Source organism: Rhinopithecus roxellana, chromosome 9, assembly GCF_007565055.1.
Source record: "Rhinopithecus roxellana isolate Shanxi Qingling chromosome 9, ASM756505v1, whole genome shotgun sequence".
NCBI classification, from domain to species: domain Eukaryota; kingdom Metazoa; phylum Chordata; class Mammalia; order Primates; family Cercopithecidae; genus Rhinopithecus; species Rhinopithecus roxellana.
In genome coordinates, this window is record NC_044557.1 from 140351924 (window position 1) to 140369992 (window position 18069).

Consider the following 18069-nt stretch of genomic DNA (forward strand, 5'->3'; position numbering starts at 1 on the left):
AGTCTCCCCCCTTGTTTTTTCCTTCTCCTCAGAAACATCCAGTTTAATAAGTAAGGTCCTTTAAGATGCTCTTTTAGCATATTTAAATTAGTACTCTCTTTTTGTCATTATTACACTAACTCAAAATTAATCAATTAAAACTATGTTTATTCAGAGGGTAACTTTGTAAAGCAAAATGAACCAAGCAATGACAAAATAAAAACAAACAGCAACAGAAATATCAGGAACATCCAGACATGCTTTATTTCAACTAACATTAGATAACCACTTACTCTGTGTTAGACCCCATTATAGGTGCTTTATATTTATTGCTTTCTTAAATCCTCATAACTCAAAGATGTAGCCATTGTCATTATGTCGATTACACAGATAACACAAAGGCATGAAGAAGTTAAGAAATGCTTAAGCGCACCCAGCTTCCAAGTGGCAAAGTCAGTATTCATGGCCAGGAATTTGAGCACCAGAGTCTATGTTCTATACTACCCTGTAGCCTTTCAGTAAATGTAATTTGGTTTGGGAAGAAATAAATAGATCACCTTGGCATAATTGTAGAAAATATGAGATGGGAATCAAAATTAGAGTTTGTTTATCACTAGGTGCTAGGTCAAGGGGTTTGGATTTAATTTGATAAAACACGAGAATTATTGCAATTTTCCAAGCTGAGGCATGATACGGTAAGAGCAGAGTTTCAAAAGATCCATCTGGCAGTAGTGTGCACTGTGTGTTAGAGAGATCTTTCAAGTTAGGAAGTTCTCATGATTGTGAAAATGAGTGGGCAGGGATGAGGAAATGGAAAGCCGGTGTACGCAATGTGAGGCAGCATTGTGATAAAATGACTAAGACATGACAACTGATGAATCATGGAAGAGAAGCGAGAGAAACATGAAAGTTCAACAGTTTTGAGTTTGATGGACTTGGAAACGCATGATGCCATTACAGAGAAAAGCTATCAAAGCACAATTAGGTGGGAATCATTAAGGGAGGGATGATTTCAATTTTAGGTTTGTTAACAGACCTTAAAGCCTCAGTTTAGCATTATGAAGTTCTGAGGATAAAATAAGAAGTTTCTACCTAACATCTTTTTCTGGGTAGAGATGGTTAGTAAGACACTATTACAAATTTTCAAAAACTAAACTGCATAGAATTTTCTGAAATGTCACTAAAATCTGTATTTGGATTTTGCATATAAAAAGAGAAAATTCTTGTTCGAAGAAATAAAATTCAAGTAAACCTGGATACTTTCCCAGAAAAAAAAAAAAAATTGCCATTTTAACAGGGTGAAGAAAAATGTGTCGATTTTTTTTAGGTAACAGAACTACATTGATACTTCATATTGTATACCCAGTGTCTCCATCTGTAGCTTTACACTTGCCAAGCCAAATAATTTGAGATAAAGTACTTTAAAAATGCAAAGACAAAACTACCTAAGAATCTTATATATATATGTATATTATGTGCATGTATGTGTATAGGTACACATATACATCTACCATTTCATATATTTGTATGTGATATTCATGTATAAATACACTTGATATATGTACACACGCATATGCATACACACTTTTTCACTATCTGGTGTGTTTCTCTGTGTTATTTTTGCCATTACCATGCTATTACTTTGAGTATTTGCATACTTTGCTGTGATTTTTATATGCATATCTTCAGTCTCCATTTCTCTTGTGAAAAAATAAAATGTATTGTCCTTTTATCTCTTCCTATTCTCTTTCATCCTAATTTAGTTAATAACGTTATCTTTTTTGATGTGTACCTTTGTGTTCAAAAATATACTTCTGCTTTCACTTTTCATCAACTTTAATAAAATGCCTTTAAGTGACCATGTATGAGGCAATAAGTAGGCTTATTTTACACTATACTATTTCTATTTTTTGTTAGTTGAAGGGTCTTAACACATGACATTTATATGTTATGTAAGTATATGTATGTGTATGTGTGTGTGTGTGTATATATATATACATGACTAGTCAAGCACTGAATTTTCTGAAATGTCACCAAACATTTGATTATTGGGAATTGGAAAATTTCTCAGCTCTTTCACCTCTCTGATACTTTAATTCTGAGACATGTTCTACTGCATCCCAGATTTTTCTAACAGGTTTGACCTGGAGTTGACCATAGTGATTACTGTGTGTGTGTGTGTTTACATATACACACATCTACCCTATCATATATATTGACCATAGGTGAGCATATACCTGTATATAAATGTATAACATATATGTGTATATATACTATATATGTGCCTATATATACACTTCTAAAATATCTATCATCTATGTATCCTTTTTACATATTTGAAATTTTTCTCTGAGCATTTATCATTTTGTCTCTCCTATACCAGCCTTTTTTGTTCTTAATTTACAATAGTACTCACTGCTCACCACCAATTTTCTTAATGTAGTTTTCCCAGTGTTTTAAGTGAAATATATTTTTAAGTGAAATATATCCTCAGTTAGCACCTGGAGTCATCACAAAGCCAGTATTTCCTAGGATACTGTGTGTTCAAAAATATTTTGTTTGATTTGAAGGAAAGGCCAGTGAATTACATAATTCTTGGCTCAAAACTTCTTTTCTTGAGTATCATCAGTTGTTGTTCAACTGTTTACTAATTTTGAATATTTAATGTCTAATAATCTGATGACAATCTCATTTTATTTTGTTTATATGTGGCATGAGCCTGGGTATGAAAATATTTAATCAAAGTAAAATTTCTAATTTTCTTTTTCAAAAGTGTATTCAGTTGAATATTTTCTGGATTTCTATATATTTGAGAATATTATTCTAATGTATTAACATGACACAATAATTTCAGGTTAATTCTAAGTGAGATTTTGATATTTCTAAGCATATCTAGTAAATTGACACAAAGAAATCATAGAGACTAATGACTTTTGGAAAATTCATCCCAATGCCAAATGGACCAAGTTTTACATTTGACCTATCAAGGACATCTTTAAGCTTAAAGGCAAAAGGAAATTATGAGTAGAACATGGTATATATTACAAAGAATTGTCTTTTAAATTGATTATTCCAGAAATGAAGACATGCATACTTAATATATCAGACATATGTTAATCAAAATTTTTACCTTTTTTGTCACTAGAAGAGGCATTGGATATTTTAACTTTTATTCTTCTAGTACATTCTGTCATTGTTCTGTCCATGTCAACCTAACACTCTTTACATTGCCACCTTAAGTTTTAATTGCCAGAGCCTTTAACTCTCCCTAAGGATTTTCTCTGGGTTCTTACAGGCAATCTGCAAGTGGATAGGAACTAATAATACACTCCAGGAGCATGAGTCAAACATTGACTAATGGGAAATGGAGAATTTCTCAGCTCTTTCTCCCCTCTGATAGCACAATTCTGAGGCATGTTCTACAGCTTCCCAAATTTTCCTAATAGGTTTGACCTAAAGTTGACCACAGCAATCACTTACTTGATAACATGATCATTTTATAGGCTTCCATGCCTTTCCTCTTTTAGCTCACTACAATCAAAAGAGCTGGTACAAGAAGTGGTCCTGAAAAACAGAGTCCTCAGGATGGAATTTTGGAATCTGTTTACTCACCTGCCAGATGGCAACACAGACCCTATCACTAAGAATGATTAAGAATGGTAATAATGCCTGACTGCCCAATTACCTGAAGGAATTGGAATGAAGGTCCTATAGAAAGGAATGGCCTGACCAATGCAAGCTATCGCATAAAAGACATGGGTTAATTGTTAAGTATGTAAGAATTATGAAATCAGCTGTTGACTGCTAATGAAACGTTTACTGAAGAAAGTGGCAGAATCATGGTAGTCAACTATCAACTCAGGGCATGTGTGAAAGCCAGGTAACTTCCATGTCAGTATCCAAAGGATCTTTCATTTCCAGCAGTTGGAAACAAACTGTGCTGAAAATTGAGTCCAGGATCTAATTGTGACAAGAACAGACTTCCAAAGAAGCCAAATTGGCAGCTCTAACGAGACTCCTCTGATAAAGTTAGGAAACCAGATTGCCTTGGCTAGCAAAAGTGGTCCCATTCCCCTCCAAAAGAATGCCTGGAGACTGTGCAAATTCATTATCTAAGGCAGGTGATCAATGCTTGTCTTCCTCAAGATGTGCTCCCACCTCTCCTCATTGTTTCTGAGGAGTAAGATTAAGACTTTGTATGGCCTGATTGGGAAGCACTTCTATTCCAGAAAAACAGGCACCAAAAGATCACCAAATCTTAGTTAATATATACAAGTGAAGACTGGGAGAACATGCATGAGTATGGATCTCCAGGGTTAGTTACCTTATTGTGCAATGAAAAAGGGACTACTTTAGGTGGGGGAGGGGGAATCGATTTTTACAGTTAGTGAAGGAATTTTGTAACATAAATTATACAGAGTTGACAAATTCCCAGCTGTGGTGCCACATTTCTCAATTAGCTTACCTCAGTCTGTAATATTTTTTTATTTTTTTTCAGGCTGTCTTAGGCTGACAAGGTATTTTTTGCTCCTTCTGTTCTGCATTACCTTGTCTTTTCCAATGTTTAGGATTAATTAACATCTAAGGGAGATTATATTTTATCTGGGTTTAAATAATTCTTTCAATTTTACAGCTAAGCTTAGTTTACTAATTTTCACCAAATTAACTTAGTGCAGTCCCCTTTACTCTACCCTCAGAAATTGAATAGTTGCAACTCTTCCCTTGTTTCTAATCCTTCACAACTGAGGATAAACCTGATTCAAAAATTCTTTGATAATTTTTCGGAGGTGTTCAGTGATTTTTCAGTCTGTGTGTGTCATCATCCATTCTGAAGGGGGATATCTTATTCTTTTGAAATTGAAATAAATATGAGAAGAGCATGACACATATTTTTATATTTGCAACCTGAAATTATATGATCAATCATTAGGACACCTTCAAAACATTAAGATGACTACATTAAAATTTCAAAAGATGTATTTACCTGTATCTACTTTTCTTTCCTTTTCCAGTAATACCACTCAGAATAAATTAGAAAGAAAAAAGTACTACTTAAAGTAAGGTTTTATTTTGAGAATAACATTACAATTCCTGGCAGTATCTCTTAATCTACAGGTAAATATGTCCCAAAAAGTCACCTGCATGTCATGATCAAAAGAACGAACACTAAGATAAAATCTAAAACATTCATGCTGCCCTAAATATTATAGGTATACAAGCTTTGCCTTTATAATTACCGAAAAAATTACTTTAACCAAGTGATAAAACAGAAAACGGTAATGAAACATTTATTACAAGGACATGATAGGCAATTACATTTCCAAAAAGAGAAGAGACAAAAGAAAGATAAAAATGCATTACCTGACTACTTTGGGATAGATGTTATTATATATTATTTCATATTCAGAATGATCTATCTAAAGTAGTTGGTATCATTCTCATTTTGTATGAGGAGAAACTGAAGTTCAGAAAGTTAAGTAAGATTAGGTTAACCATTATTAAGCTGGTAGATAATGGTTTTGTTGAAAGACTTTATAATCACAATAGAAGACAGAGATAAAAACAACATGGTAGATACTTCTTGTTTCTCATTTATTTATTTTATTTTATCACAGTAAGAATTTTCAAAGGTCAGCGATGTGAACAAGAGTTCTCTGAATACTACAAAGCCTTTGTAAACATCCTTCTTTGTAAAATTGATTTTCTCCTTCGATCTCACTATTATCACTTGCCAATTGGTGTCTTTTAACTCTCTCCTGCATTTGTCATTCTCAAATTATAAGTATGTCAAGATCAAAAAGAATGTCAAATTTATAGCATTTCCAGAGGAATTTAAGGGTTCAGTTACTATTAGTTGTTCTTTCTTGGAAAGTTCCATAAAATTAATTTCAAATTTATATTTCTACAAATCATAAAAATAAAAATATATAATATTTGATGTTTAAATTATATATCAATATACCATCTTCTAAGCAAAGTGTTATTCAGAATCATCATATAACATTTACCTACAGTTTCTTGAAATTAAAAAAATATTTCTGTAGAAAAGTGTACTTTCTTAAGGAAGAAGCTTTTCCAAACAATATACTGTCTTAAGCTGCCTTTTAATAATTCTGAATGTAACAGAAAATAAAATTAATATCAGTTTTTATATGCTTTTGTCAATTTCAAGTGATCCATTGCAAAGATAAATTATGTCTTCTCTTAAAACCACACATTTGTAATATGTGGTTAAGAATATACATTGTTAATTTTAAAAATATTTCTTTACTAGATAGAGCTGAGAGCCACTAGAAGGTTTATGAATGTTGAAGAACAATGTTCTTTTTATCTTTAATAAATTGTGAACATCATAGAATAAAAATGAGATGATGTAAACAGATTGGAAAATACTGAGATATTTTTTAAGAATTTATTAAACAAGGTGTCAAACTTCAAATTGAATGCTAGTATGCTTTACAAATGAGAAAACAAATATAAAAATTCACAGTCAAATTTTCCATTTTTGCCAAAACATAGCCTGCTTTAAGAGAATAAATGTTATACATGATGAACTTGAGCATATAGCCCTATTTCTCATAAGAGGGCATAGAAAAATTGTCACATTTCAACGAGGTCCTTCTCTGGGCAGACATTTCCAATCAGACCACCAGAAAATAGTGGGGGAAAATACCCAACCAAACAAGCAGATCTGTCTTAGCACGGTTCTTAAATTGTCAAGGTATCAATGCAGAGGCAAGATGATGACAGAGGCACAAATTGGGATTTTATAGGAGCAATCTGATCATAGAAAATCCTGAGACTTCTGCCTTAATTCTTGTTTAATTGCTTTATCTTACCTTCGAGAAAATTCAAATGACATTTTCAAATTCTTAAACAAAAAGATACAATCTTCTCTCCATTAGCATTAGCTCAGGCAAAGAGCTGCATGTAAATAACAATTTGACCAAAAGAACACATCTCTGCACAAGTCCCTTGACTATCCAAGAAGAAACATTAAAAAAAAAAAAAAAAAACTTTATTTTTTTTAAGAGACAACTCTGTTGCCCAAGGCTGGAATGCAATGGCGCGATGATAGCTCACTACAGCCTTGAACTCAAGGGATCCTCCTGCCTCAGCCTACCAACTAGGTAGCACTGCAGGCATGTGTCACCACGCTTGGCTAATTTTTAAAACTTTTTGTAGAGACAGCGTCCTGCTACATTGCCCAGGCTAGTCTTGAACTCCTAGCCTCAAGCAATCCTTCCACCTTAGCCTCCCCAAAGAGCTGGGATTACAGGCATCAGCCACTGTGTCCAGCTGGGAACCATTTTCTTTAATGAAAGAGTGGACTCAAATGTTAAAATAGGGAAAAAGGGAAAAACCTTTATGGTTATGAAAATTTAAGAATTAGATGGTGATAATTGAGCACATTAGTTCCTTCAGATTTCATATCCAAGAGAAATATTCAATCTTCAGAAAACAGAATACACTCACACAAACTCACACACACACATAAACACATATATATGCATATATGTATATGTATATACTACTCATCCCTACTTACACCGAGCATGAAGTACTACATGATACACACACACACATTTGTACATTTGGAGTAAATATTCTGAAATATATATATTTCCAGAGATAATCTGTTGCATGGAAATAATTTCAATGTCTCAGCAAACAGAAGACTACATTCAATGCCAGTATATTCTCGAGTTCCTCTGCTTTCAAAGAAAATATACTTTCTTGACTTTGTGATAGAATATTAAAAAATTAAATAAACGCTCTAGGAAAATTGTATAATTAGAAGAAAACACTGCATCTAAATTTAATAAAACAACAGAATATGCTAAGGTTTAGGACATTATCTTTTAAAAACCTAAAACAAATCAATTTTAATTACAATATTCAAAGCTTTAGAGAATCAGAAGCTCACAAGTTATAAACTGGAATAGAAAGAATAAATGGTTTACTAAAAATGACAATTTTAGGAAACTCTCAAAAAGAAGTATGTCATAGCTGAAATAACTTTTAATAATCACAATGTTAACATTAAATTTCAGTGTAAAACATGCTATTACAAAACACCAAAAACAAATGTTATGATGGACCAATGAAACATATAGATGAACAGTATCCACTTTCAATGCCCCTGAGTAGTCAGCATCTTAAAGTCCTCGAAACACTGAACTTTTTAATAATTTATATTTCACACTATGTGCAGGGTTCAGTGGAATAACCCTCGAAAGTCCACAAATAATTAATTCTAAGAAAGATGAAGTTATAAGGGGAGATAAAAAATTTAGAGAACTGTGAGAGACTTTATTTTCCTTTTTAAAATCTTCCTTAAAGTAATTGCAACTGGGGAGATTAGTTGATCCCTGGAAGTTGGAAAATGCAGTTCTTTTCAGAGAAAGGGAAGACAGTGGATTTCAGAACTATAAAAGTCTAAAAAAAATGAGTAGTGAATAGCTGGCAAGGGAATCTGTGAATACTAGGAATCTGCCACCACTATTTTATTTTCTTTTTTGGAATGTATCATTCAACTAGAGAAATAGATGAATGCTGTATTTTTGTGAGTTAATTAGCTATTTCTGCATAACAATTCATTAAATATCCCATTGCTTTAAAAAATAATCATACATTTAGCTCATTTTGGATCAATAACTTAGAGTGAGCTTGCCTAGATGGGTTTTGTTGGCACCTGTGAACTCCTGCACATGTCCAGGGGTCATCTGGATACCACTATTTTCAGCTGCTATCAACAGGAACAGTTAGGCCAGCTGGCATAAGTAGATGTAAATGGTATGTTGCAACTCGACTAAATATGTTCCTCATATCCCTCTAGTACACTACCCTGGGAATTTTCTTTTCCTTTTTTTTTTTTTTTTTTTTTTTGAGATGGAGTCTGGCTCAGTCACTCAGTCTGGAGTGCAGTGTACCCTGGGAATTTTCTTATGGGGAAAGCCTGGGTTCAAGAGAGCAAGGCAAAGTTTGCAAGCAGTTTGCAAGCTCTGTTTGCATCATATTTGTTGACCTCCGTTGGCCAAACCATTAAAATGACTGAGCCTAGAATCAAGAGATGGTTCAGATTATTACAATGGGAAAAATGAGTATCGGCCCATCAATGTAATTACTCTATCACACTTCATCCTCTGGCCACACCCCTCTTATATGCAAAATATGCCCCACTTCACCCAGGATCTGTAAAACTTACTCCAATCGTGCATTAAGCTTGGAGTCCACATATTATCATGTGCATCAGGTCCAGACGGAGCTCTTCAGATGTGGTTCCTCTAGATGTGAAGGTAAACTAAAAAGCTAACCTATCCAATTCCCACATACCAAACTATGAGACAAGGGTAGGAAGACTGCAATAAATGCCACTATTCAAAAAGAGGGATTTAAAAAAGAAACAGAATAGTCACTGGCTCATAACAATTCTCAAATTCTGCTGCTGAGCCAGTGTTGCAAGATTCTTCTGATCTGGGTGCAGGGAATGTTTCCTGTTCAAGCCCTTATTTATGCTTCTTGGAAGTGTCTTTCCAGCCCAATGTTCTCTATGATTCTTGGTTCCACATTCTGGGATGCCCTTCCTTTTTCAATTTCCTTAGCCACTTTTAAGACTTTATTATAAGTTATACCCTTGGAGCAATATTCTAAGACTACTTCCTGTTTGTAGAAATGTCGTGGCCCCAGAGATCATTATGCATTTTGAATAATATAATACTATTTTAAACTAAGATGCCTTTACTTTTCCCAATATAAAACCCTGAAATATTGTGTGGTTTTTCTGTAATGCAATAATGTCCCGTTCCACATCTTTTTGTTTATCCTCCTTACATTTGTTCAATTTCTTAGATGTGTAATTTGGTTCTATGTGATAATTTTGGTTGTCCTCAGACACTATCTCTTTAAATATTTTTTCTGCCCCATTCTCAAGTGTGTTACACCGTTTGATATTTTTCCACAGACATTGGCTGCTCTATTTTCCTTTTGCTTGTTTGGTTCTCTCCTTTCTTTTTTCCCTTTGTGTTTCAGTTTAGATCTTTCTTTTGATCTGTCTTCAAGCTGCTTAACTCTTACCTTTGTTGCATCTACCTTGCTGTTCAGGCCATGAAACACATTTTTATGTATTATATTTTATATCTAGTATATCCATTGCTATTTTTAACAGTTTTTTTTTTTTGAAATTTTCCACCTCTTTCTACATATTGTCTGTTTTCCAGCTAGATATGTTAGAATTCTTAGTATCATTGTTTTAAAGACCCTTTCTGTCAGTTGTAATTTTTGAGTCATTTCCATATATATTATTGACTGCTTATCTTCTTGGTTATGGTTCTCTTCCACTCTATGCGCTCTTGTGAGAGACCCATTTTCATTTTTCTTGTAATTTGGGGGCTACCAGTTATTTTGTATAAAATTAATATTGATGTTAAAAAAAAAAAACCTGCCCAGAGATACTTCCTTATTCTGCTAGGCTGCTAGAGTTAATAACTTGAATCAATAAGATGTATAGAAGTAGGTCTGAGATTTATTGCAAATTTTGATTCAATTTCCTGTTGACTTTTATTATTTTGAGTGCAAGATTAGAAGTATTCCTTCAATAGGACGTGAACACTGATGTTATTCTGATAAACCATTTGTTCTTTACAGCCTGGACCCAGCTTTAGGAATTATGAAATCTTTGCTTCACAGAGAGGCTTTCAGGTTTTGAATAAAGGGAGATTCTGTTCTCCAGTTCTGTTCTTGGCTTGCTCTCACACTGACTTCCTGTCCTGGCCTCTGGATGTTTCTGTAGCCTCCTGCCCTGTCTCCAGTCTTCTAAGCACAGAGGACTTACACTTTGTGATGGGTAAGGAGGATATTTAAGAGAAACTTATCTCAGGTTTTCTGCTTTTAGCCCTCCAACCATGCCTTGGTGAATTTCCCTCAGTTCACTTGTACCAGTTCCCACCATCAGTTTTGAAAAGTCTGAAGTGCCTTGGTGGGGTTTACCTTGCCCTGACCCTGGTCTTTTGTGACGCCCCTCCCCAGGCACACAGTGAACACCCGTGGAGAAGAACTGGTAGCTAGGTGCTGACTTACACTATGGTAGCCACTGTTCAATGTTCCAGCTTGACTACAATCATTAACATCTCATTTAAATTAAGGGCAGTTCTTTTCACCCCTTCTATGGTGAATTTCTAGTCCTCGCACCACTCCGCCATGGATGAGTTGATGATATCCGTTATGATTCTTTTCTCTCTCATAAACTGCTTACCACTATTTACAATTTAGTTCATTAACTTTCACCAAAACCTCAGGTTTTTATGGTAAAAAACAAACAAAAGCAACAATGATGTTGTACATCATTGGGCTTATTTTTGGATGTTAGGTATGAGTGATGTTCTTTTGAGATATTTACATTATTGCCAGAAACAAAATATGCAATTAGGTATTAATTCATATTTACAGATTAAAAAAATAACTTATTACAATGGATTGGGAACTCATTAGGAATAAACAGTCATGTGATATTTATATCTATGTTATATGCATTTTGCTGACAACCTAGCTTCCACTTAATAAAAAAATCCCAGACACATTATTTTGGTATATTTCATCTTTCATTCTGATAATCTTAAAAAATATATTCTTCTACAAATCATTTTAAATGTTGTATATGAAGAATTCCATATTCTTGGTAAGGTAATTTAATACAGGGCACAAAGAACTAAAATATACAACAGGCCTTCATGCCGTCCCCATCTGGGACAATGTTATCAAAAGGTACAACACATCTTTGATCTCATGAGACTGCTTCCTTCAGTCATTAAATAGCAAGTCATTGCCTACTGAAGTTAGATGCACAAATGGGTTTTGTTGCTTATTTTACACTGAGGAAACATGCAGAAAAAAATATCAAATACATTTAAAGAATTGTATTGCCTCAATCTGACAATGTGCCATAGTTTTTAGCAATACTTAAACTTAGTTCTATTAGGAGCTAGATATTTAACATAAATATTGAATTCCTTATTTTTATATATATCACTGTAAATTTATATGTAACTACATAACTTTTTTTCTTTCATGGTGAAATAATTCTTATTTTATTTTATGCTTTAAATGTGTAATTTTTCCAAAGAATAAGCAGAGCTGAGAGAAGCAGTCTTCTGACTGCAGATTTGTGTTTCTAAGAATCTTATTTAATTAGAAGAATTTTGCTGCAATTGTCCTTTCTCGGGCATTGCCAAGGCTACAAAATAGTTTTAACTCTTCCCACAATTCAGAAAACAAATCTGATTACCATGCAAAATAAAAATAAGTTTAATTCAAGTCTATTCAGTTCCACAGGTAATTTTTGGCTTATTTGAATCAATTTTTTCAGTTTGCAATTGAAAAATGAGATTGCAGACATAATGCTTGCTTAAAAATACTCTGCATGTGATCATGAGCACCTATTAATCTGTAGGCAATAAAACCTTGTTTTATATTTACTTATGTGTACCTCATCTAAATGTCTGGTAAAATTTGTATAGACATCTTAACCACATATATTGGTGTTAACAGGACAAATAGCATGTCTTTGAATAACAATTGCTGAGATTTTTATGAAGTTCTTCTATCTGTAATAGCATGCCAATGATAGACAAGAAGACAGGGACTATGGGTAGGGAGAACTTCTAAAACAGGGATCCCCAACTCCCAGGCTAAAAACCCCATACCGGTCCATTGCCTGTTAGTAACTGGGCTACACAGAAACGAGTGGCAGGCGAGCCAGAGAAGCTTCATCTGTATTCACAGCCATTCCCCATGGCTCACATTACCACCTGAGCTCCACCTCCTGTCAGATCAGCAGTAGCATTAGCTTCTCAGAGGAGCACAAACCCTATTATGAATTGCACATACAAGGGATCTAGGTTGCCACCTCCTTATAAGAATCTACAGCCTGATTGGCCGGGCGCGGTGGCTCAAGCCTGTAATCCCAGCACTTTGGGAGGCCGAGTCGGGCGGATCACGAGGTCAGGAGATCGAGACCATCCTGGCTAACACGGTGAAACCCCGTCTCTACTAAAAATACAAAAAACTAGCAGGGCAAGGTGGCGGGCGCCTGCAGTCGCAGCTACTCCGGAGGCTGAGGCAGGAGAATGGCGTGAACCCGGGAGGCGGAGCTTGCAATGAGCTGAGATCCGGCCACTGCACTCCAGCCCCGGCGACAGAGCAAGACTCCGTCTCAAAAAAAAAAAAAAAAAAGAATCTAATGCCCGATGATCTGTCACTGTGTCATATCACCCCCAGATGGGACTGTCTAGTAGCAGGAAAACAAGCTCAGGGCTCCCAATTCTAATTATGATGAGTTGTATAATTATTTCATCATATATTGCAATGGAATAATAATAGAAATAAAGTGCATAATAAATGTAATGCACTCTAATCATTCTGAAATCATCTCCCCAACTCCTGGTGCATGGAAAAGTTATCTTCCATGAAACCGGTCCCTCGTGCCAAAAAGTTTGCCGACGGCTGCTCTAAAGGATCTGGTACATAGACTCCATGAAAAAATTTGAGAAGCCAAGGTCTGGTGCTTCTGGTGAGAGTCGTGGAAAAAGTGGTCACTTAGCTTTTTTCAGGCTTAGTCTCAAAGTGGATGATTAAAGTCTTAGCAAATGTATGGAGATTTTCTGGTTCAGAATATTCTGATGATTTATTCAAAAGTATATTATGGAGTCATCTAAGATTTTATTTTGCATAGCAGTGTAGGGCAAGAAATTTAGATAGCTTTATCTGCTCTGACAAGTTTCTGGGTTAAAATGATGTGAAAATAAATATACATGGTGGAACTGATGAGAACATCGTCGTGAAACCCTAGAGCAAGTATTAACATAAGAAGGAAATAGACTAGCATTTAAAATCTTTACATTCCCCTTACTACTTGTAAAGCATATTACTCAGATTGAGCCTCATCACTTCTCTTGGGCTATTAGAGTTCAATAAAGATTAGAGACTTTATATGTAAAATTCTTACTGTAATGCCTGGCACATAGTAGAAATGAAGGAGTAGAATTTAGTAAATCTTTCATTGGCTAATGCACATGGACCTGATTTGAGGTCGGAATGCTTAACTTAGAGGGCACCATTACAAATTCTTCTTGATCCATCTTTGTACATCATCAACGGAATGTAAATGTACAGTATCAAAGAACTACTTTTTGTTAATATAATTGCTTTCTTCATTAAACTAATGTATGCCTGTTACTGGTCTAGATGTTTAAACCTAATTACACCATAGCTTTACTGTCTCTGCATTGTAACCTAATTCCTTACTTTGTCTCCTTTCCAAAAAGGTACTATAAAAACAAAATCACATAATTCATTTTAAGTCATTAAAATAGATTAAAGAATACATTTCTACAAGCTTGTCTTTGACATTTGAAGTTTTGTTAAATATCATTTTACAAAACTTTTAACCCAAAGTCACAAAAGCAAATTACTTGCAAAGAAATAAATGAATTCAATTATTTTTCTAGGAGCTTTAAAATGCTGGTAGTTTTTAAGCATGAGAATTTTCTATTTCACTTGGAGGTTAAGCAACAAAAAGCAAACAAACATTTACAATTATGATAAAAATGGGAGATTTTTATCTTTTATTAGAGTAATAGTATTTTAGAAATCTAAGGCAAAAGATGGAATGACACATATTGAACTAATGCCAAATAACACTCAGTTCACACTTGGACAGTTTCTCATTTCTTAACCTGTCCCAGACACTGCGCCATATTCTTTACATGTATTACTCCAACTAGTTTAACACTGCACTTGTATGGAATAATTCATCGTAATATTTCTATTTTATAGCTGTGGAGTTCACACTTGTAAAATTCTATGATTTTAGATCTGAATCAATTCATTCTTTTTTATTTTGGTAAAATACACATAAAATAAAATTCATCTTAAACATGTTGAAAGTTTACAATTTAGTGGTAATAAACATACTCACATTGCTGTGTGACCATCAACACTATCCATCTCTAGGACTTTTTCATCATCTTAAACCCAAACTCTGTACCCATTAAACAACAATTCTCCATTCTTCTCACCTCTAGTGGCTACTGCCCCTAGTAACCACTATTCTACTTTTCATCTCTTAGTATTTGACTGTTCTGAGTACCTCATATAGATGAAATTATACAACGTTCATCCTGTTTGTGTCGTTAATTTCACTTAGTATAATGTTTTCAAGGTTCAGTCACACTGTAACATATATCACAATTTGATTCCTTTTTTAAGGCTCAAAAATATTTTATTGTATGTATCAGATTTTATTTATCCATTCATCCATTAAAGGGCATTTGTGTTGTTTCCAACTTATGGCTATTGTGATAAAGAAGCTAAGAACATTTGTGTGCAAATACCTGTTCAGTTCTTTGCTTTCAATCCTTTTGAGCATATACCTAGAAGTGGAATTGCTGTACCATCTAGTAATTCTATGTGTAAGTTTCAAGGTACCTCTGTACCGTCTTCCACAGCAGCTGCACCATTTCACATTGACACCAACAGTGGAAACGCAGTTTCTGCAAATCCTTGTCAACACTTGTCCTTTCCTTTTCTATTTTTAAAATACTAGCTATTCTCATGTGTGCTGGGTGGTATCTTGTGGTTTTGATTTACAATTCCCTAATGATTAGCGATGAACAGCATTTCATGAGCTAAATGATTATTTTTATATCTTCTTTCAAAAAACGTCTGTTCATCCTTTGCCTATTTTCTAATTGGGTTTGTTGGTTGCTTGTTGTCGAGCTGTGGGAATTCTTTATATTCTGGGTATCAATCTATCAGATGTATAATTTGCAATTTTTTTCTTCAATTTGGGAATTATCTTCTAACTCTCTTTTTGGTGTCTTTTGATGCAGAAAAGTTTTCATTTTTGATGAAGTTCCATTTACCTCTTTTTTCTTTTCTTGCTGTGTTTTTAATGGCATATCCAAGAAATCATTGCCAACACCAATGTCATGAATCTCCCCCGACCATATTTTCTTGTAAGAGCTTTTTAGTTCTTACATTTAGGCATCTGATCCATTGTGAATTAATTTTTATTTATGACGTAAAGGAAGAGTCCAACTACATTTTTTTTTTTCTATGCGGATATCCAGTTCTCTGAGCACCATTCATTGAAAAGAATACCTTTTACCATCGAATGATCTTGGCATTCTTATTGAAAATCATTTGACCATACATGTGAGGGTTTATGTCTGGACTCTGCATTCATCTCAATGTCTTTTTTTATGCCAGTAGCACACTGTTTTTATTAATGCAGCTTTGCAGTAAGTTTTGAAATTGGGAAGTGTGAGTCCTCCAGTTTTGTTCTATTTCAAGACTATTTTTGCAATTCAAAATCCCTTGAGATTCCACATAAACTTTTGGATTTTTCTATTCCTTCAAAAAATATTGTTGATGTTTTAATAGGGATTCCATTAAATCTGCAGATCTCTGTGCAAAGTATTGACACTTCAGCATTAAATCTTTTGATTCATTAACAAAAGATATACTGCTATTTATTGGTGTCTTCTTTAATTTCTTTTGGAAACCTTGTATAGATTTTAGTGTAGAAGGCTTCTGCCTCCTGGGTTAAGTTTACTGGTAAATATTTTTGATGTTATTATAAATGGAATTGTTTTCCTAATTTCCTTTTTAAAGTGTTCATTGTCACTTTGTACAAAAGCAACTAATTTTTCCACGTTGATTTTGTATCCTGCAACTATGATGAACTAGTTTATTAGTTCCAGCTGGCTTTTTTGTGGAACTTTAGGATTTTCTATACATAAGATAATGTTATCTGTGAAGAGAGGTAGTTTTACTTCTTACTTTACAATTTACTGCCTTTCATTTTTCTTCTTGCCTAATTACTCTGGCTAGAGTTTCCAATGCTTTGTTGACTACAAGTGAAAGGAACATCCTTGTCTTATTCTTGATCTAAGGGGAAAACTTTTAGTCTTTCACCATTGATTATGATGTTAGCTCTGCAATTTTTAAAAAACATATGGCCTGTAATATGCTGAAAATGTTTCTGAGTTCATTCCTTCTTACCTGAGACTCTCCGATATTAATTATACTTCTAAGTTCCTTCCTGGTTGTTTGTAAACTTGTTTTTTAAATCAAATTATATTAATAGAAATTACATATTGAGTGCTAAGTAACTCCTGGTCACTATGCCACCTATTGGTAAGTCAGAGATTCCTGAAATATATTTTTCTTGTGTGCTTAAGCAAGTAGTGTGAAGTTATAATGGAGTTTTAACAGAAGTATGCACAGACTGCTATGGAGCAGAGAGGAAGACATAATTAACTCTGCCTAGATGGAAGAGGCTGTACATCCCAAAAGTGAGTATTGAAGGATAAATAAGAATTTGTATAGGAAATAATACTCCTGACATTCAGGAGACAGAGGTTGTTTCTAAAGCATTCTCAGAAAAAATTCACGCACATAGGGTTGGAAATATAATGTCACCTTCAAGGAATTTCACACAGAAATGCATAAACTGTGTTGTGAATTTGGAATAGGAATAATAGAGGAGGATTGAGCCATGGTAGAAACATGCAGGAAAAAAATTATGAAGGGCACTGTAATCTTGTGATAAACCTTCTGAAATCAGGACTTGAAGACAGGCAAAATGTATCAAACTAAATTTGTAAAAGCCAGCTTTCTTGAAAATTTAGTTAAAAATTTTTTTTATCTAAAAACAAGCATATATTATATATGTGATGAAAAGTGAGACTCAGATTTTTCTTTTGTAATTAAAACAATATGGGAAGAAATTTAGTGTTTGCTGTGGGCATGGGTTTTCCACATCCTTGGACCTTCAGGAGCACCTGCTCTTTGGTTTGGGGAGAACCAGGGAGAGAGCCACTGCAGGAATTAAGCAAGACAAGGACGTGATCATGTCTGAATTATCAAAGGAATTACACTTTAGTTACATGACCGATCTTTCAACATCTCACTATACTCCCTAAAACAATTCCAAAAACACACACTTTCAGTATTATCTTGGTCTAAATACATCTATAGTGTTTCTGGTAAAGTTCTAAGACAGATTGAGGAAAAGAGTTTTTATGATTC